The 23,118-nt window shown below is 30.1% G+C and overlaps 1 protein-coding gene across 2 annotated transcripts in view; it reads right to left on the bottom strand.

The window, feature by feature from the left end:
* Positions 1–9,425, bottom strand: part of mAChR-A (muscarinic Acetylcholine Receptor, A-type) — a 225,929-nt gene extending 216,504 nt beyond the window's left edge. Inside the window, exon 1 of one of the 2 annotated variants that reach the window (XM_071188208.2) lies at positions 9,191–9,425. The gene's annotated coding sequence lies outside the window, so the exon portion shown is untranslated. The remainder of the gene's footprint in view (positions 1–9,190) is intronic. The other variant, XM_071188207.2, reaches the window with a different exon arrangement.
* Positions 9,426–23,118: the final 13,693 nt, after the last annotated feature.

Below are 23,118 nucleotides of genomic sequence, written 5' to 3'. Positions count from 1 at the left end.
AAATTACCAAATTTTACCACATTTATCAAACTTAATCATTTATTATAAAACAATATTTTATTGTTGATTTTACCGAAATTATTACCACAGCATTTCAGTAAAAACTACCGAGATTTCTGTTTGTAGTGGTAATTTTTACCATATTCTGGTATTTTTCAGTATTTTTTATCCTCGGTGTAGTGGTGATCCAAATTATTTTAATTTAAATTGAAATATGCAATAATTAAAAAGAAATTCATTATTTAATTATTACTATAAATATAAAAATTAAATGATATGGAGAATCCATAATAATTTTCAGCTATGTCTTTACCCTAAGTTGGCCACACCAGTTTTTTCATGCTTTTATTTTTCACAAATTTTTGGAGAAAAATAAATCGTGGATTTAAGGGGTTAATATACATCATTTTAAACTAGCAATCAGCGCTATTAAATTAGTTCAATTGAATTACAATAAACTCCTTTCTATTTGCATCAATTCTATCTAGTTTCGTTTTTACAGGATTTTCATAAAAGAGAAAACATTGGTATCCCAAGTGTTCCATTATTAAAGTTCACTTCGATGCTACAAGATAGTAGTTACTGCAACCGCTGACGCAGCTCAGTAGAAATGGGTTGGTCAATGGAAATGGATTTCTAATGTTCTATTCAAACCTGAAAAATTTAAAGAAAAACAAGATTTTGTCTTGAACCCTCAGGGTGCAAGATGAATTGAAACAAACAGGAAAACGAATTGAAAACAATAAGAGAAACACGGAGGGAGGCAAAATATCTGGTCACAAATAGAGTGAGATGGAAAGCTATTATAGAAGCTATAATATATATATATATATATATATATATATATATACATATATATATATATATATATATATATATATATATATATATATATATATATATATATATATATATATATATATATATATATATATATATATATATATATATATATATATATATATATATATATATATATATATATATATTTATATATATATATATATATATATATATATATATATATATATATATATATATATATATATATATATATATATATATATATATATATATATATATATATATATATTTATATATATATATATATATATATATATATATATATATATATATATATATATATATATATATATATATATATATATATATATATATATATATATATATATATATATATATATATATATATATACACTGCTGGACAATTGCTAAGGACGGATCACAAATTGCAATGTAGCATAACATTAAGCGAGACTTGAGGCCTAGTGGAATAAAATATAGTTGCCACACTGTTCAAACATTAGAATAAAGAATATTCATTGTTCTGGAAAGTACAAAAGCTATGAAACATTTGAAAGAAAAAAATGTTCATTTGATTCTGCGTACGGAAAAATGGAACAATGCATCTAAATGTCAGCAGGCAACTTGAAGAAAGGTGTCAGTACGGTATATGTCCACCGTGGAGTGTGATGCAACATTCTACACGTCGTAACATACTTTGCACAACATTATCCAGCAGCTGTTGAAGCAATTTATCCCATTCCTCTGTCAGTGCACGGATGAGGGTGTTCTTGTTTGTCGGAGGATAGTTTCGACCAGCAAGTTGCCTCCCCAAAGCATCCCAAACATTTTCAATGGGGTTTAGATCTGAAGAACGTGATGGCCATACGAGGCGTTGAATACCCTCGCTGTCGAGACAATCCTGAACAGCGAGTGTTCGATGACATGTTGCACTGTCGTCCATAAAAACAAATTTATCACCGACAGCACCACGGAAAAGACGAGCATGAGGAAGTAGAACTTCATTAGTGTATCGTTGACCCGTCATAGTCCCATTCGCAACCACATGTAGGCGTGTGTGGCCATTGATCATGATGCCGGCCCACACCATGACACTGCATGTCGGATATCGGTTCCTTTCCTGGATATTTTCTGGACGATAACCAGTACCACTCTCGCGCCAGATCAGTTGGCATCTACAATCCGATGACAGACTGAACCTACTCTCACCTGAGAATAGTACGCATGCCCAGTCCTGTTCAGTCCAATTGTGATGCTCATGACACCATTGCAAACGGGCAGTACGGTGCTGTCTGGTCAATGGGACATACACAACAGGTCTGCGGGCGTATAGTCCTCCTCCCCTCAAACGTCTGGCAACAGTTTTTCGGGAGATCTGCTTTCCGGTGGCAGCAAGAAACTGATTTGCCACCTGCTGAGCTGTGGTGCGTCTATTCCTTTTTGCTGATAGAACGATGTATCTGTCCTCTGCAGGCGTCGTACTTCTACCACGACCTCCCCCGTGCCGCCTACTACACATTCCAGTAGTTTTAAATGATTTCCACAGCCGTGAAACAACGCTGTGAGCGATGTCGAACTCCCTGGCAACATATGTTATTTTTCGCCCTTCTTCAATCTTTCCAATAATTCGGCCAAGCTTAAAATCATCTATATGGTATCAGGAAGACATGCCGAAAATTTCAAGTTCGTCAACTAAATCTTTCCTGTAAAAATTTGACTTGAAACAACAACTCTCCACAACGCGTCAAAACCTTTAAAGCTCTTATCAGCGCTATCACGTGATGAACAAACGTGGACAAAAAAATTTACATACGCATACCCCTTCTTACTATATCCCGCACTTATTCTAATTTTCCACATTTTGCTTCCCTTCATTTTGTGGTTGCTATGGATGATAGTGTTATCCGTCCTTAGCAATTGTCCAGCAGTGTATATATATATATATATATATATATATATATATATATATATATATATATATATATATATATATATATATATATATATATATATATATATATATATATATATATATATATATATATATATATATATATATATATATATATATATATATATATATATATATATATATATATATACACACTGTCAGAAATTTCTCGGAAAAAATGGTTAAATATCAATTTATTGAATGGTCATTTTGCCATGTTTGGGAAAAACTGCTTATTAACTGATTTCACTTAATACGGTTAAACAACCAGAATTTTATCGCACCAACTAGAATCACATGATGAAGCTACTTAACTCTTTGCAACTGCGTACATATCACAGCCGAGTGGGCCACCGTAAACTTTACGGTTAAACGGATGGACAGACAGCTGCCTGTTATTTTACCATAATTTTAGAATGAAAATTTTAACAGTGTATATATATATATATACATACACACACATATATATATATATATATATATAATTTATATATATATATATATATATATATATATATATATATATATATATATATATATATATATATATATATATATATATATATATATATATATATATATATATATATATATATATATATATATATATATAATGATACTTATTGTTTTTCTTAACTTTCTTAGTGTTTTCTTGTATTTATTTATTTATTATATATATATATATATATACATATACAATATTATTTTGTATAAAACCTATTATGAAGGATCTGAACTACTACTGAACATAATTACTCGATACAACTCAACTCAGCATATTTTGCTTAAATATAGATTTCATTTTCAAAAATTCATTTGAGTGAGTGAAGTATTTTATCCAGGCCAGGAAATGAAAGAAACTTGAAACTTTGATAATTGTTGGTACTCATGACGTCCATAAACTGAGATAAATGACTGGAAAGAACAGAGCAACAATTTATTGTATGACCATCTGAAAATAACAAAGGGCTTAGAGAAGACCAAGATCTGAATGACCTCTCGATTTTCTCATTGATGATAACTGTTGAATATCGTGCTTAGCACGACAAAATAATCATTGAAGTTCTGAAACAATTAGCAGAATTGCCTTCCCATGACTGAAACACTTTATCCTGAAGACCTTCTGAAACAACATGATAATGCTAGTCCTCACACTTCAATAAATGCCAGAAATGGTAATGGAATAAATGATTTAAGTGTTCTCTTTCATACTCTGATATCAACCTCATAGTTTATTTGTAAGAGTCGACACTCCCAAGTCACTTGCAGAATATGTCTCGAGATGGATTCAAATAGTAATTAATGCTAAGTAAGAAAGAATTTACTACTGATTTATCCGTATAATGATGTATAAATATGAGACATCTTAAAATGCATTTTAATTTCTGATTTCAAATTTTGTTAACTTGTTAAGTATGTATAAAATTTTTTGAAAGTCTAAATTGCTTTGCTCCTAAAAATTTATATATTTATCCCATAAATTGGAGGATATTTGCGTATCCTATACATTCTCTGTAGTTTAAATTTAATGTGATTTAATTGCGATGGCCTATAAATAAATATAAAAGTGTACGTTTTATTATTTTGAACATGTGCAGCAATTTGTTGAAAATTGAACATTTGCCTTAATTTTGGATGCGTAAATTAATTTGGCTGGATACTTTTTTATCAATATTTTTGTGTTAAAGTTGGTTTTGTTTACGTTAGCCCCATATCATGGCTATATCGTGGACAAGTCATTATTTAATCTATTGTTACTTGCAAAGAAAACAGATAAAATCAAAGTAAAACTACTTTTTTGCTTGAAAATAAAGTTCTGACTTAATACTATTTGCAAGGTTGATTTCAAATATATAAAACATAATATATTCTAACGCTTCAACTTTTATCCGTTAACCCTTTCACGCCGACTGTCACAAATACATACCAACATGAAACCGTATCAATCAGGGTAAAAAGATAAAACTGGTAACCAATGTAGTTCTTTAGCAGTTTATTTGTGGGTGGGGTAATGATAGTTTGCTTTATTTAATTCAACACTATTTAGTTCGAATAAAAAATTTTATAACTACACTTTTATCACTCGTTTATTGGATTTGTTAGATTTAAAGTGAAAGCAAAAATATATCTGGCAAATCAGCTATGCCCAAAACTTAAGCTACCGCTTTTTATTTTTTACCGTCCTGATACTGATTACTTACGAATACATTTATGACTCGAAAGTCCCGAGAGGGTTAAATGAAGTTTTGAATTAATACTATTTACAAGGTTGATTTTAAGTAATGACAAAGCTTAATATATTCTAATGCTTTAACTTCTTTCCGTTAAATACCACCCCATTCCCTTCTTCCGCCAGTAAAAATATATTCACCAAAACTACAACTACTTACTAACATGTAAAATGTTTGTTAAAAATGTACATTTGTTACAATGAGTATAATTCCTACGCTACCATAATCACAAATAATTGATTTCTGCCGGGAGAAATAAAAGATTTTACCGGTTTTTATTCTTTTCCTAATAAGTATTAGCTCTGCTGTTTGTGCATTACTGCCAATTTCTGTATCTGAATTTTTATATACCTTTTTAAAAGATATTTGTAAGTCAAAATTCTCTTAATTCTACTTTATTAATATTTTAATTCACTACCTCACCTACCTTTAGGAAAATATGTTTTAAAACTTTGGAATTTACGCAGTTGTTGAAAGTTGCGCATAATATCAGTTTTACGATAATATATTCATAATGTACAAAACAAAGAAAAAAAATTAGGAATACAAGGAAAACAGGGAAAAATTGCAGACAAGAAAAAAAATTGTTAATACGTTTTGAAAAATGTTTTTAAAAATACTTTAAAAAAATTTAAAAAATCAAAAATTTCTAAAAAAAAAAAAACAAATTCAAAATTGGAGACAAAATAAGGAGAAGAAATGAACGAAAATATCTGTTTAAAGACTTTCGTTTTGCAGCTTTTTAATTTCTATTTAATTATTAAATATTTTTACATTTTTTAAATATTTTTAAAGCTTTTTCTATTTATAATATATTTTTTCTTCCGTTTAAAATATTATTTTTTTTTGCTTTCTTAGTATTTTTTAACTTATTTGGTGAATTCAATGTATGTGTATATAGTATTCTCTTATAGAACTGTAGATAAGTAGATTTTTAAAGATAGAGATTTATACTGGATAAGGGAACAGATAAAAAATTTACAAACCACATGGAGTTATTACCTATTTAAATTTTATTAAATAGGTAGTTCAAAATAATGTAATAATCAGCTTTTTTTTGTCACTAAAATAATATTTTTTAAGAATGTCGTAAATATCTAAATGTTATTTATAATTAGATCCTCTTTTCAAATATGATGAGTATGATAACAAATCATTCAATATTTCACTTGATTCAGGGCTGTTTGTACCCCAGAAAATTTGAAAGAACTGGTAGCAAAAAAGCTATTTTATTTCCAGCTTGTTTTTACAGAGAAAAAATTGTCTCTGAATATCAATACTTAATAACAGCTATTTTGCGAAGGAAACAACCTAATATATACATTTTAACATTTAACACGTTCACGCCGGGGTGACCCACCGGTGGGTCACGCTAGATTGTCTCATCGGGCGGCGCACCGGAGTAAAAACTGGTAACAAATAAATTTTATTTTCTAGTTTTTTTCCGGGAATAATAAAAATCCATAGCTACCAATTGCTTTTAACGGATGCAATTTTTTTTATTGAATTGCTTCTTCGCCGTGGTAAATTTCCTTACAGTGAATTTTAATTGTTGAGAATTGATTAACTCCTCCAGAATATTATCTAATATTGAAATAGTTCTTCTACCAGTATTTTCTCTTTTCCGTCCCGCTTTCAGGCGCAACATCCGTCGTGAACGTGTTAATTAGTCTTGATAGCCAATGTCATACCTGCCAACTTTCACTCTTTCCGAGAATGGATTTTCAGAGTGGTTGTAAAACAATAAACGAAAAACAATCTGACTCAAAAATATATTTATATTTTGATTCCGTTGAAATTCGCCTGTGCAATGATTATTATGATTTTATGTATTTATTGTAATTATTTATATGTAGTGGTGGTCAGACTCATTTATAATTATCATTATAATTCAAAAAATTAATTGGATTAACCTGAGTATTGCTACCACTTTAAATATGAAAATAAAATCTTCCGGAAAATCCGGAAGAGTTGGCAGGTATGCAATGTTCTTTATTTCTCCCGAAAGCAAGCTAGTTATAGAATTGGTTTATTACCAGCTTTTTCTCTTTTCTTGGGCACAAGCAGCTCTGCTTGATTAAATTTAACAGTGGTTTTTCGGTAAGTATTACATTCGAGTCAATAAAATTTTGTTCATTTATAATCTGCTCAGTGTCTCGGGGAAACTAAAAAACTGATAGCAAATTTATTTTTGTAATTTTTATTCCGGGAGGTCAGTCCGTTTTTAATGAAGTTCAACGCATTTTTCTTTTAAATTGGTAGTATTAAAAAAGTTAGCCTGTATAACATAGCTATTCAAAATCATAAAGCACAATTTGGCATCCCTTTTTACGCATATGTGGAGGAATTAATTTTATTTTAAATTGGTCTCGGAAAAAATATTTAAAACATTACAGTATAACCGAGGGACAATATAGCTGGACCGAAATCTTGAAAAGTAGTGCTTTGCCAAAATCTAGTTTAGTTGATATCAACATTTTGTTAATTTATTTTTTAATTAACACTTAGGAAATACTATTATAAAATGTACACTGATCATCTAAGCTTAAAGATAAAGATATTTTTAACCTTTCGTTGATTTAGATGTAAAAGCGAGTTACTTTTCTTAATGTTAAACTTTAAGTATGAAAATTTATCATATTTTCAATGTAGCTGAATGATGAAGAGTCGTACGAACTAGTCATTCCTACATTACTTTACATGGGGCCCGCTAGTGGTCAGTTCAGTAATATTCGTTAATTAGGACATTAGATAGAAGCACACTTAAGGACAGGAATTTTCTGAATTGAAAAAATATAACAAGCTTATAGAAACTTTATTTTCCTTTGCCAGAGACAGGGGGCAGAAGTAATATTTTTCACAGTGGATTTGCACTGTTTGGCACAATATTTCTGATGTTATAAGCGTGATGTTTTTAAAAAGTGTAATTAAAAGGCTTTAATAGAGTTTTTAGAAATAAATATTTTTATTAGACAAATAACTGCGTAAAGGCAACGAAAACAAATATCACACTTTTAGGAAAGTATCTCTTGCATCGCGACACTTACTAAAAAAATAAGTTTAATGTCTCAAATTTTGAGTAAACAAAACAATTATTGTCTTAATTATTTTATGTGAGGTAGTGGTTTTTTATGTAAACATTTATAACAACAATAAAATAGCAAATATATAATTACTAGAGTAATTAATAATTAATAATAATAAATATATGAATACGAAGAGTTATTATTGATAAATATTAATAACTCTTCGAAAAAAGTATTTAAATAACTTTAAGAAATGTAAAAAAGAGTTATATTAATATACTATAAAATTTATTCTATTTATGGTATCTGTTTTAAGCATATATTTATTATATTTAACAAATAAAAACAATTTAGCCACCTCTATGATTATATTTGGCAAATATTAGTTCCTACGTATTAAATAGGAAAAATATTTCTGTTCTATAATAATTAAGCTTAACCTTAACGGATATATTTAGGTTTTGCCAATATCATAGTTCATAAATCTGATAAACTATTTTTATATTGTTTTCCTCAAATCTGAAGCAGAATATATTGATTAAATAAATAATTCCAAGAAAGTGAAGCAGTAAGATATTACTGTATTAAAAACTGCTATCATTTCAAAAGTATACAGATTGGAAATAACAGTCGACATCTCTTACGTCTTACAAGTCTTGAATATGAGCGCCTATTTTTGAGAGCTTGAAACATTTCGAGTGTTATTTCTGATTTGTAAATTTTTGAAGCGAATGAAGTATCAAGGATCAAAGTATCAAAGTCTTAAGAATCAAGGAATATCTTGATAATACTGAAAAGTTTAAATGATACTATTCGTGTTTCTTTTTTTACTCAATTTTTAGTAATTAAAAAGAAAACAATTTCACTACACAAATGTCAAAATATTTTTTTTTAATTGACAGCAAATAATGTTTTGAATAAATTTCATGTTTTTGCAATGGATCAGGAAAAACAGGAATAACTTTAAAAAATTGAAACTTTTTGTGATTCACGAAAAAATGTCTTAAAAGTGTAAATATTTTAGTTAATTCTGTAGAGAAAAATTATGTATAGCTTCCTTTAACTATGCACATGGCATACTATCAAAAATGTTAAACAATAATATCTTTTTAAAATTGAAAAAAAATAATAATTTGATTAAAATTTTAGGAAATTACCTGAAGTTTCTTCTTTTTAGCAGAAAAGACTATATATGCCGATAGAAAATTCTTCTTAGAAAATTTCTCAACTCTACCTAAGTTTCAAAAATACAGATTTTTAAAGCATTCGAATAAAAGTTATCAGAGATCGACCAGCATGCTTGAAGAAAGCACGAGATGCTGAAGATCGGAGATGCGAAGAGAAGGCAGCCACACGCAACGACCGCTTTCCAGCCTCTCTCAATCCCTGCTCTTGCGCTTCATCTGGAGCATTTTCCAGATGCGAGCGCCTTCTATCGTACGCACAATTGCATAAAATAGCTGTCATTTGTGCACACCTGTAATCAAATAATATATTTTCTAGTTCTGGGCATTAAGATGCGTCAAGAACAAAAAAAAATAATGTCTAGTCATAGTCGTCACTGAGTAATATTCAGTTTTTTTGGAATGTTTTTTGCAATCTATATCATATAGAAATCAGGAGAAATGATTAAGTGCATAAAAACGTAATGCATTTTCTCATTATTAAAAAAACTATTTAAGTTAAACTTTTTAATTTAGTGTTTGATTTATTGATTTTTGCTTCAAAAAGAGACATTTTTAATTAGTCTTACTTACGTATTAAAAAGAGTGAAACCTATGATTTTTAAAGCAATTAAAACCAAAACTAATTTTGAAAGGAAAAATTTAAAACAAAAATTTCAAAACAATATTAAAAAATGATTGAAAATAATAAAAAAGTCAATGTAGATAAAAGCTAAAATTTGATCAGAGATATTATTTTGAAATATTCTAGGTTGTGGTTCTTGAAAGAAATTCTGAATAAAGTTTACATTAAGAATACTTTTAAATCCACGAACTGTTGCTTTAAAAGAAAGTTTTAGGTGTACTCATATGATTATTTCTTCACATAAGAAAATGTAAATAGATGGTTGTCATATTTTAATTAATTCTATTTCTTTAAGGTTAGAGAAAAGCAATACATTGAACAAATAATTCTCTTCGTGATAATTTTTCTGAATCGTACTTTAGTTTTTGAGTTTGACACCAAAATATCCAATTCGGAATTATATGAGAGCATTCATAATACTGAAAATTCCTATCACGGAATCAAATGTAGAATTTCTTAATATTTTTTCATATTAAATTATAGAAAATCTACAAAAACTAGATAAATTTATGCAAACTTTCGTTTTACTCACATCTTATATAAATAAATTTGAAGCATTTTTAACGACTAATTGCTTAAAAAAAACTTACGGTAATTTCTTTTTTCAAAACATCACAACTTTTCCAGATATTCAAAATGTCTCGTCTCTAATTTTTAGATTAAACTTTTCTCCAAAAATAGCAGCACCATATCCCAAGTTTTTTCGTACTAATTTGAATCGTTTTAACTTCTTTTTATTGGGAGCACACATTTAAACATTTGTGCTCGAGATTCTTTCAGCAGTTTAAAAAAATAAATAACGAACATTCCAACTGAAAGTTTGCAAGATAAAATTAACGAGCTACGACGGCTCGTTTATGCATACACAGAGCGTTCGTAACAGATACGAAACAGAGCTTTCGCCTTCTAATTAGGTGAACCGGGTTCAAATCCCAGTGATGGTTAGTCGATACAAATAACACATCCGTCTTGCACCGACCACAGTGCTGACGTAAAATATCCTCAGTGGTAGACGGATTATGGATTAGGGTCCCCTTGAAGTCAGTCTAACCGTGGGAGGTTTTCGTGGTTTTTCTGTCAATGTAACGCAAATGCGGCGCAGTTCCATCAAAAAGTCCTCCATGAAGGCAAGTTTCTTCCAATACTTGTTCCAGGAGTTCCCTTGTCTTTTGGATTAGGTTCAAAATTGCAAGGCTGCGGAGTTGAACATTAGTAGTCGTAAACCCAAAATATTAGGTAGACAGTTCAATGACGGTTATAAAATTAAAAAAACTAAAGGATAATATTAACTGTGCACACAATTATTGCACAACACTCCAGATCACTAAATAAAGTGATTATTAAAAATTACGATGCAAAGTGTTTACCAATCAAAGGAGTAGTTAGTTATTCATAGTTGGAGTGAGGACTAAAAATCATCTTTCTAGTGCAAAGGGTTGACATTATTCAGGGATTAGCCCATCCCCATGAAACACTCCACAGTTTTTGCTCATAGAAACATATCTTGAAGACTCAAGTATTTTTCTTTTTAATATTTATCGTATAAAATATTCATGTTAACTATTATATATCAATAATGTAAATATTTATGCATATTATAAAATATTGTAACAGTAGTTTTTCTGAAACTCAGATTTAGTTAAAAATGGAACGTTGTTACCTTGTTTGAGTGAAAAAAACTCTACAACGTTTTTCTAGAAAAATTCTGTTTGTGGCGTTTTCGCCAAATTGGTCTTAATAGGATTAATGACGAAATTCTCAATAATTGATTAGGAAGCAGAAGTGATCACAGCGTCTTATAAAAAATTAAAGCCTAGTAGTCATTTTATCTTTAAAGCTAAGGATTTTTTTCTATGTTTTTGGCTTTTTATTTGATTAACGCACATTTATTACATTTAACACTTTATTGTATTTGCTATATTAATACACAATTTTTATATTTAACTCTTTATTAATTTTTCATATATTATTCTAAAAGCTAAAACTCTTAGAAAATTTGAAATTTGATATAATGAATTAAATAGTGTCCTGTTAGTCACAATGCTTTATTTCTCTAACAAAATGACAAATATCATAATTTTACTACCATTTTTGTATTTATAATAGGATGCTGCAAGTACTGTATATGCCATTAAATCGGTTCCAAGGAGGAAGAACTTTACAAATTTGATTTAATATTTATTTCTCGTTTATTAAATATTATTCAGAGGATAATTCATGGTGCATAAAAATTTTTAACACAGGATATAACAACAGGGCTCTAATAAGTCGGCAAAACTATTTAAAATGGTAGCAAATGTATATTTTAAAATATACTTGAAAAAAAAAGATCATAGAATTTCTTTGATCGCCACAAGGATTTTGAAGCTTATTACGTGTATAGAAATGCTATGCATGTTATATCAATATTATCTAAATTGAAGTGGTTGCGGAATTAGGAAATTGCTATGATATGTAGTTTGGCACCACTTGTATATTTGTATTATGTATTGTATTTGAGCGCCCTGAAACGAAAATGTTCCGATAAATGTGGGCTAGTTGGCAACTATGTTTTATTCCCGGATTGGAGGTTCTTAGAAAATTTTGAAAAAAATTTTGTTCGGCCACATTGTTATAGCAGGAAGCAAACGGTGCCTTTAAAAAAGACAAAAAAGTTCTTGAAATTTTACCCTTAAATGTGTAACTGAGATTTATCTCTTAGTTCTGACGGATACTTTTGTTACCAAATTGAAGATGTATGCACATGCTCTTTCACGCCATATATTCAAGCTAGAACATAACCATTAAACCTAATATTATTCATAACCTAATATCTTTATTGGTTATGATATTTGATATTGATCATATTTGACAGTGGTTATGATTATGATAGTGGTTATGCATATTAATAACCCATATTGGTTATGAAAATAATATTATTCCTAACCAATATGAACCAAATATAATTAATCCTCTACACCTAATATTTATTCCAGTGGGTGGGAAGTAAAGCTGAAATTTTCAAAATAAATACCATGTTCATAAGATTTTTGTCCGAAAAATTTCTCTATCTGAGTTTTTATATATTTATTTAAGATTTTAATATCTAGTAGTAAACTCTAAATTTTGATAATGGATCTAGAATTGATCTGTAGCTGAGTATCCAGGGCAGCAAAGAGACCTATTTTTCATTTAACATCTTCTTAGCCTTAAAGTATGAATAATAGAGTATCGGAAACAAAATCATTTTAAAAGTACCCAACTACCTTTTTAAGCACATTTTGATTAAAATTTTTTCAAACTAATATTTTGTCAGAAAAGAATTGGTAAGCTATTTTTAGTAAAAGAAAAATATTTAGTGTTAAGCAGAGGATTTATTCAATAAATTATTATTTAAATATTGTTTTATTCACTCATTTTTTTTTTAATTTTATGACTCTGATTTAAATTACTAAACTGAAATTATTTTTTTAGTCCACAAAATTAAAATGTTTTAATTCCTTTCAAAATGCCTCAGAACTGTAATTACTTTTGAAACGATTTAATTAATGTAAAATAAATTAAGTGCCATCGTCTTAATTAAAGGTGCTATAATCACAAAAATGCTCTTATATGAATCTTATACATTATGTCCGCGTCTAGGAGTAATAAAATCTAAAGTAACAGAATATAAAGTACAAGAAAAGTAAAGTACAAGAGAACAGTTCTATGATGTTTCATACTTATCACTTTATGTATTTCAGAATAGATTATTTGGAAGGAGAACGATTCGGCAGGGAAATAGGACCATATATCATTTGAGCAACTGAAGAACCAACATGAGAAGCACTATTATGGAAATGAAAGTATAATAATAAATAAATAATTTACTTATTTTCATAAAATAATTAGAAAACTATTTTTAGTAAAATAATATTTAATGTCAAGTAAAGGATTTATTTAATAAAAAAATATTTAAATATTGTTTTATTCACCCAGTTTTTTAATTTATATGATTCTAAAAATTTGAGCAATATTGATTTCAAGCAGAAAATAAATATTTATTTCGGAAACTACATCAAGTAAAGTAAGTTCTATAGGGTATTATACTTCTTCTGAAGATTTTAAACTACATTTTTATTTAATTCAACCAAATTTAACTACTTTAATTCCTTTTAAAAACCCTGAAAACTATAATTACTTTTGAAACGGTTTAATTAATGTGGATTAAAATAAGTGCCATCTCTTAATTAAATGTGGTATAATCACAAAAAATACTCTTAAATGATTCTTACACATTATGTCACCGTCTGAGAGTAATAAAACTTAAAGTAACAGAACGATGCTTTAAACAGTTTACAGGAGTACTGCCCTGTGATGTTCCGTACTTATCACTTGATGTATTACAGAATAGATTATTTAGAAGGAGAACAATTCGGCAGGAAAATAGGACCATATATCATTTGAGCAACTGATGAACCTACATAGGAAGCTCCATCGTGGAAATGAAAGTATCGCCTGAGAGGCAATTTAAAGATTTTAATATTTAATGGTTCAAGTCTTGGAAAAGGAATGTCTTAAAGAATATTAAGAAAAATGAAAACAAATAGAAATTTAGAGAAGGAGAAGAATTCAATGAAGTTAATATGGTGGTATTTATAAGACTTAGGCTTTATTTCATTTTCATAAAACAAAAACGCAAAGATTTATAAGAAAATTTGCTTTGTACATATATATATATATATATATATATATATATATATATATATATTTAGCAAAATATATATATATTATATATATTTAACAAAATAATGGACTATATATTCAGTGTTTCCGAGTTTCTTGCAAACTTAAAATAGTGTTGGAATACTAGTACTTATTTTAATTAGAGTTTTCCATATATATATATAAGTGAAACCTCCGTTAAACGGACATTCATGGGACCAAAAAATTTGTCCGTTCATGAGAGTTGTCCGTTTACGGGAAGGGTACCCTAATAACGAAATTTAATATCGTAAATTGTTTTTAGAATATTCTCAAAGATGTAGAAATAATTAAATAATATCTACAAGGATACTGTAAATATCTACAAGAGTATTTATTTAAACAATAAGAAAGATAAAAAAGAATATATAAAGAAGTTTGATATAAATACATAATTCTGGATGTAGCTACAGATAAATAAATATAATTTTCCTATTAGCATAGATACTCATGTTAGACATATGATACCAAATAGAAGCGTACTGTCCTCAGTCCGTTTCAATTAATAGGTTCACATCGCCTTACACCTACTTATCATTTGATACGGAACATGGTTAATACCTTCTTGGAAAATAAACCTCCCATGATTCACAGAAAAAAAAGTAATGCATACCTGTAAGTCAGGAGGACCTATGGAGATGATTATTCACAATTGATCAGCTATCAAGCGTCTGAATAAATGTTTCATTTATATAAACACCTCAAAGATTATACTTCTGTTCTCTTTTTTTTTTACCCCAGTTGTGTTAAATACAGTCTTCAAATTGATAAGAAAATTAAAGAAATTTTCAATGGGGAAGAAGCATCGAGAGAAGTCATTTCAACTTGAGGGGTCTCATAACCTGTGTGGTCCAGATGAAAAGATCAAAAGATGCCGATGTCAGAATTATTTCAGGAGTGCAGTACCATTTTCTCTCCTTTCTTTACTAAGATAAGGCAAGGTGACAAGAGAAAGATTGATTTTTTGGTGGTGAAATAGCTTAACAATATTTTTAGTTATGGATTAGGCAAAAAGTTTCATTTACATGCTTTAAAAATGGTGAAAATTTGCATTTTTTTTAGCTTGCAATTTATTTAGAAAAAGTAGTGTCCGGTTTGTAGAGATAAAAAACAACGTTTCAGGACCAAAATGACTGTCCGCGTCCGGTTACGGGAGTGTCCGCTTTGCGGAGAATGTACGTAATGGTTTATTCATAGAAGATTCCCGGGGAATTAAAAATATGTCCGTATTGAGAGGCGTCCGTTTTGCAGGAGTGTCCATAACAGGAGGTTTCACTATATATATACAGAGAGCGAAAGTACATGGTCAAAATGGAAACATGGAAAAAATTACGGAATAATGAGGAAAAAGAAAAAGAAATAATTTTTAAGAAATAATAAATATCCGGAAGAAAATATCTCTCCAGCAGCCCACACTATTATATCTGCTAAAAGGACTGCTTTCTAATATTGTATCAATATAGCCAAAGCAAAATATGAGGAGCACTCAAATTCTTGCAGCTTATGCGCAGAAGACAAGACTTATAGATTTTCTTAATTTTCTTCGTTTTTCTCCATATATATATATATATATATATATATATATATATATATATATATATATAAGTTGGCATCTCTGTATAATTAAGCTGACCAGCTTCCTCAGGAAACTGAACAACTGGTAGCAATATTTTAAAAGGCCCATAAAGCGTAAGAAATTGGTATTCCCATACACCCTAACATTTGTACTTGCAATATTTTTTTCTCCAGCAGTAGTAAACTAAAGCAGAATTTTTTCAAAGCTTTTGTTGCCGATCACGTGATATCGACGATGAAAGTCGTGATATCGACGATAAAGTGGGAGCAAAGTGAAAAGTATTATCAAACCATTTTTGGTAAAAATAGGTTTTCTCAAGACAATGACATGGCGTTTATTGCAGAAAACACGCTGTAAAATTTAGAAGCTAAAATTGTTGCACAAATAAGAACACTTAACTTTGATTTTATTTTCATGGATCACCACTCTTTATCACGTTCACGCCGGGAAAAGTGAAAATACTGGTACGGGAAAAGCGAAAATACTGGTAGAAGAACTATTTCAGTATTAGATAATATTCGGGAGGAGTTAATCTATTCTCAACAATAACAATTCACTGTAAGGAAATTTATCACGGCGAAGAAGCGATTCGATATAAAAATTTTATCCGTTAAAAACAATTAGTAGTTATGGATTTTCATTATTCCCGAAAAAAAGTTAAAAATTGAAATTTATTTGTTACCAGTTTTCACTCTTTTCCGTCATGATATATATGGGCTTTCAGCCCAGTCAACCACCGGTGGCTGACACTGAAATTACATTTAGGCTGCGTCTGCCACCGCTTGCTGACACTGACCTGTCACATAGGCCGTGAAAAACAGCTGGCTGACAGCGTATAACATGATATAGAACTGTAAAATGCATACCTGCCAACTTTTACGCATTTGGCGTAAAGTTTTATTTCTATATTTAAAGTGGTAGTAAAATGTATGCTTTCTATATATTCCTAACATTTAGAAACTTAATTTAAAACCTTTTTGACCACCATTATTTTTAAAACATTTATGCATATGTATTGATATTAATTACTGTCGTGATTGTCCACGTAAGCTTTATCCAAAAACAGCATATGTTTCGGCCCAGAATTGTAATTTAAATTCGAATTTACTATCACTGGGGAAAACCTTCCTCGAAAGGATTAAAAATTGGCAGGTATGAAAATGTACACTCTTTTATGGAATTGCAGTAAATTTATTCAAAATGTACTTAATTATTGTGATTCTTGGTTTAATAAATTCAATTTAGTAGATTTTTATCCACCACTATTTTTAAACAATTCGTAGGCTTATATAATTCACCACTTTCGCAGAGATGCCAACTTGCTCCGGACAACAAATATACATTTTAAAGTTGTAGTTTACAAATTGTGATTCTTGGTTTAATAAATGCAATTTTGAAGATTTTTATCTATCACTATTTCTAAACAATGCGTAGGCTTATAGAATTCACCACTTTATAGTATTTATGTCATGCTATACCTTTTAAAAGCAAGCAGAAATAGTCAAATATTTGCAAAATTTACTTCGTAGTTATTTACTGTTTTTTAAATTATTTTGGCGTGTCCGGAGCAGTTGGCATCTCTGCTTTCGTGAGATATGTCTCGCTAAACCTTCTAAAAAATGGCAAACTCCGTCTAATATTTGCAAGTTTAGTTTGTAGTTATTTACCGTGGCCAGATGGGCAAGCCATGTAAAATTAGCGTGGCGTTCAACGTGTTAATATACCTATTTAAAATCTTTGTATTCATTTGTGGATAAAATCTTTTGGTTTTAATTTATTAAATTATTAAAATATCATTGTTGCCACTAAAAATATATTTATGTGTGAAACTCCGGATATTCCGTCGATTTTTAAGAGTATGCATCCCTGCACACCGCACATACTCTCAGCATGCTATTTTCGAGGACTAAACAGTTTCTCACAAATAAAACCTACCAGTTAAATTCTAAGTTATGGTATAATATACTTAGAAAAAAAATCCATACGGAATTATGAACGGAACATTATTATAATCCCTTTCCTTAAACGCGCAGCAATGCACGATGTAAAATTTGAATTTTTTTTTTTTTTTTTTTTTTTTTTTTTTTTTGCGTGCATGAACGCGGTATTCTAAATTTCCTTTAATAAAACCGGTTAGCATCGTTTTTCAAAAATATATTTTGTGGTAGGAATATTGTTTCAAAACCGTTCTTCCAGAAGAAATAAAATATTCTCTCATACCGTAATTTGTTTATGAATTAGGTACCGATGACTAGATTTGGCAAAAAATAAAATTTTAGTAATAGTAGAAATCATCCACTCATTTCGCAATCACACATCATACCACTTTTTTTCATAAATATTCTTTTTGTATCACTTCAATATAAAAAGTAGGGATACAAATGGGTGTGGTTAATTTCAAGCATTCTAATATAGCCGGCTTTATATCATACAGGTACAAAAAAAATTATGTGAGTGCCTCTGAACTAACGCTTAGCACTTTTACACCGGGGAAAGTGAACATACTGGTACGGGAAAAGAGAAAATACTGGTAGAAGAACTATTTCAATATTAGATAACATTCGGGAGTAGTTAATCTATTCCTAACAATAGCAATTCACTGTAAGAAAGTTTATCAAGGCGAAGAAGCAATTCAATATAAAAATTGCATCCGTTAAAAACAATTGGTAGTTATGGATTTTTATTAATCCCGGAAAAAAGCTAAAAAATGAAATTTATTGTTACCAGTTTTTACTCCGGTGCACTGCCAAGATGAGACAATCTAGTGTGACCCACCGGTGGGCCACCCCGGCGTGAACGTGTTAAGTAAACAAGTTTTCATTTAGTTGAAAATGTTTTACATTCCAAAATTGTTGGTACAATTTGAATGATCATGCTTGAAAAATTTAAAAATTGTGTCATTTTTCATTATTTTGAATGGAATAACACTTAAATAACATAACGCGGAAGTTAACAACCATAAAATTTAAAAATTTTCATGATACATGTAAGAAACTTGATGAGTTATAAGCAATGTGAACAAGAGCGGAAATTGTTTTTAATATATTTGCATACCCTCTTACTATTTAAGCGTAGTAGTGAACTAAACCCAACATTTTTAAATGAGCATCGTTTATATAAACTTCTATCAGAATTTAATATCATGTCTATTCATCTATCTGATTTTTCTTATGTATCTTTAACACTAGATTGCCTAAGGAAATCATTTTGACTGCTCTTAATTTCAATTAGAAAAACATTAATGTATATAATGACACAATTTCTTAAATTTTTGAACAATATATAATTTTTTTATTGTTAATATTTACCAAAAAATTGTTATATAACTGTAAATAATATAAGAAATATTAAAAATTAATTTTAAATAAATTTCTTTACTCATTATTTACTCTCTTACAATCCTGTCATTTTGACTACATTTGGGCAATATAAGTATATACTAAGTTTCAGTCTTTCTTGAGTTAAAAATAATTTATAGACAAAAGACAAAATCTCCTTAATTTTTGTCCACAAAATTACACGACTCCATTTACAGCAATGTTAAATGTTCTTTCATAAAAGAAAATGATTTATAGGTTATTACCCTTTAAATCAATGGTAATGTTCTAGATGAAAAAGACGCAGCACCTACGGCGCATAAGAGCATTACAGTGCGAAAACTTAAAAAAAAAGACCACCATAAGAAAAAAAGACGAATTTTTAAATGAATGATTGGATCTTCACGTTCTAGGATTCATTCTTATAGGGTCGAGTGGGTGATCTCAAATATGCTAATTAATTAGTACAGACGATATTTTAAGTTGCGAAATTGGAAACAGAAACGTCTTGATAAACATGCCTTTTTTTATGGATTTGGATTTCTTACCTCCAAAATATGGGGGTCACCATATCATATTATCACCATAGTTTGGTCAGGAGAGCCGCTCAAAGTTTGAACACCTTAATGTATATTTTATTTTTTGCGTATTTTGCCATATCTCGAGAACTTTATAAGCGAATTCAAATATTTCTGCGCATAAATATAAAATTTATTTCTACGAAGATAATTCCTTGCAAAATATAACTTTAAATAAATATGTATTATTTTTTTATTATTTTATTAAAAATGATCGAAACTTTTCGCCTTTCTTAAAAAATTACGATAATTTTAAAAGCAATCTTATAAGACTATCGAAATCTTATAGAATTATTCCACTATTGTTAGTTTTACAGCTAGAAGGAGTTTAAAAACTTCCTCTCCTAATTTTCACCTATCCAAATTTTGCATGGGTAAAAATGGCATCATTTCTTAAAGTTTCTTGCATCAAATTTCAAATTAAGGCAACAATTTTGCCATGTCAAATCTTTCGAAATATTTGCATCTGAAAGAAAGATTGTTTATATAGAGTTAAGCGTTCCCGTATTTTTGCCAACCTCTGTAAATGTAACTATGTAAATAAACTATAGATGCTAATAATAAACTATGATTCTGGGTGCTAAAGAAACATTGTCGAAACGCACTAACGAGCTAGTTTTAAGACTCAGTCACACTTACAAAACAAAGAATCATACATTAAAACTTAAATCTAGCTACTATATATATATATATAACAAGTAAAATTGTTTTGAAAATTGTAGAAACATTGCAACTTGAATAAATATAAGCAGAGCTGCAAACTTTCTACTCTTTGTGGAAAAATTATTTCGAGTGATAGTAATTTTTATGCTTTAATGTATAAATTTTTGCTTAATCTGGTTTAAAGCTTTTTTTCCTATTATTGCATGCGAATAGGTCGGGATAGTCTGGTTAGTAGGGCCTTGGGCCCATGTCCAAGAAGTCATGGGTTCGATCTCCGCCAGCCAAAGACTCTCCATGTAGTAAATAGTAACTGGTGCAAGTTAAATTGGTAGAGTCACAAAGTCCTTCAAGTTCCCATAACAAATCTATACTTCTAGGGGTACTGAATCAGAGATTAATCTTTCTCTGGTTCAGGTGAAAATTGCGATGTGTAGATGAATGAATGGATGCATGGGTGCGTCAACCCTTTAAAATGGGCTATGACGTGTCTGTGTGTCTGAAGATATAACCATAGATGGCGCCATTTACAAACAAGAAACGCTCCCTTTGCCTTGAATTCGTTTGTTTTCAACAAACAGGCTTGCTGGTTAATTGACAAGTAGCATTAAAAACAACAACAACACGTGAATGATTTAGAATTTCATGTAAATTCCACAATTATGCTTCTCACTCACACAGGGCATGGTAGCGGATTTAAATCCCGTTCTAACCTGAATCTTCGTGCTGCCTGTCTTTCGACTTGATAAAGGTTTATATAGCACAGAAGCTTAACCCTTTGACGGTTATGAACGAGTTCAGCTCGCAATCGAATCGTGCCTCATAATGTGCGCAAACGAGTTCCGCTCGGGAGCAAGATTTTGACCGTAATGGTTAGTAACGAGCACTACTCGCGTAGTGAAATTTTTCCCCAATGCGCGCTGACGAACTGAGCTCGTTCACCATTATTATTCTGCATTGACTATGTTAAAAACGAAAAGTACGTAAAAACTGTTATTTATGTTCTACGAATACTTTAAGAAATTTTTAAAACGCGTGGGGCGAGCTATCTGCCGCATCCAGAGATGCTAACTTGCTCCGCTTTGCAAAATAGTATTTCCTAGTGATAGCGAAAGTCAAGTTACTTTCAGTTTAGTATTTCTCCTTTTAAGTAATTTTTTCACCACTAAATATCAAAAACTATAAGTAACATATTATATACAACGTTAATACAACAATCTACTGGTTACTCGATTAAAAAGTAGGCTTAACTGTCCTTCTCCAACGAAATTTACTACATAATTTGCTACCACTTTTTTATAACAATTACAGAAGACGGAGCAGTTGGTATCGCCAGAGAAGGGTGACATTTTTGGAAGAACGGAGGTGGAAAACAGATGCCACTTTCGACTAATGTTTACACGTAATACTGCGCGAATTAATAAAACGAAAACTGCTCATTTCCTGACCGTCAAAGGGTTAATATAGCACAACAAGGCCTTAATATAGCACACAAGCTTGGAAATTTATTTTTTGCCATTTACAATTAATTATTTCTTACGTAGCGAGAATGTTGACAAAATTATTCAAAATTCTAAAAGCTTTAGTTTTTGCTTACTTCCCATTGTGATAAATATTTTGCAAAAAGTCTAGTAGTTAGCAGCTCTGAGTATAAAAACATAACTTTAACATCCGATCGGTGGATACTAAGTAAGAGAAGGGGCCTCTCAGGCCAAACGGTATCGCCCGCCAAAAGCTGTGCGAAGCGTGGAGGTGGCAAGTTCAAATCCCGCCATTACCCTGGATGTCCTTGTCCTTCCTGAATTGTCCCGTCCTGTTCCCATTAGAACACAAAGTCAAGCATCATTGGCTGCTGTCAGAAAGCGGATGGGTGACTACTTTGATCAGCCTGAGTAGGGACCGAGGGTGAACGATTTTGGTCCTCGTTAAACTGTGTTGTTGGAATTCGCACGCAGGCCATCGGGCTACCAAAGCATCCCCTCTGCAGAGGATCAAAATTGCGATGGCAAGTCTTCGAACCACCCTCAGGGATGATTCCCAGACCGTCGCCAAAAGCCCATTGTGCTGTTCTAGTGTGACGTAAATAAAGTACCTTCCTACCTAGAGCCCCTGAATTAGACAGGCCGACATATCCTTTATTGTTGGCGCAAAGAGCTAACATAAGCACAGCAAATAAATATTTTCAAGTGGTAGTTTATTAATTATAATTCTTGGTTTAATAAGTTCGATTTAGTAGATTTTAATCCACCACTATTTCTAAACAATGCGTAGGCTTATATAATTCACCACTTTAAAGTACTTTGCATTTTTAAAAGCAAGTAAATATTGTCAACTATTTGCAAAGATTACTTTGTAGTTATTTTACGTTTTTTAAATTTTTTTGGCGTGTCCAGAGCAGTTGACATCTCTGTAATAACATAACG

This window comes from Parasteatoda tepidariorum, chromosome 12 (assembly GCF_982258835.1).
Source record: "Parasteatoda tepidariorum strain Cologne lab strain chromosome 12, Ptep-v5.0, whole genome shotgun sequence".
Lineage (NCBI taxonomy): Eukaryota > Metazoa > Arthropoda > Arachnida > Araneae > Theridiidae > Parasteatoda > Parasteatoda tepidariorum.
Note: the sequence above shows the minus strand (reverse complement) of the source record. Positions and strands in the feature narration are given on the sequence as shown.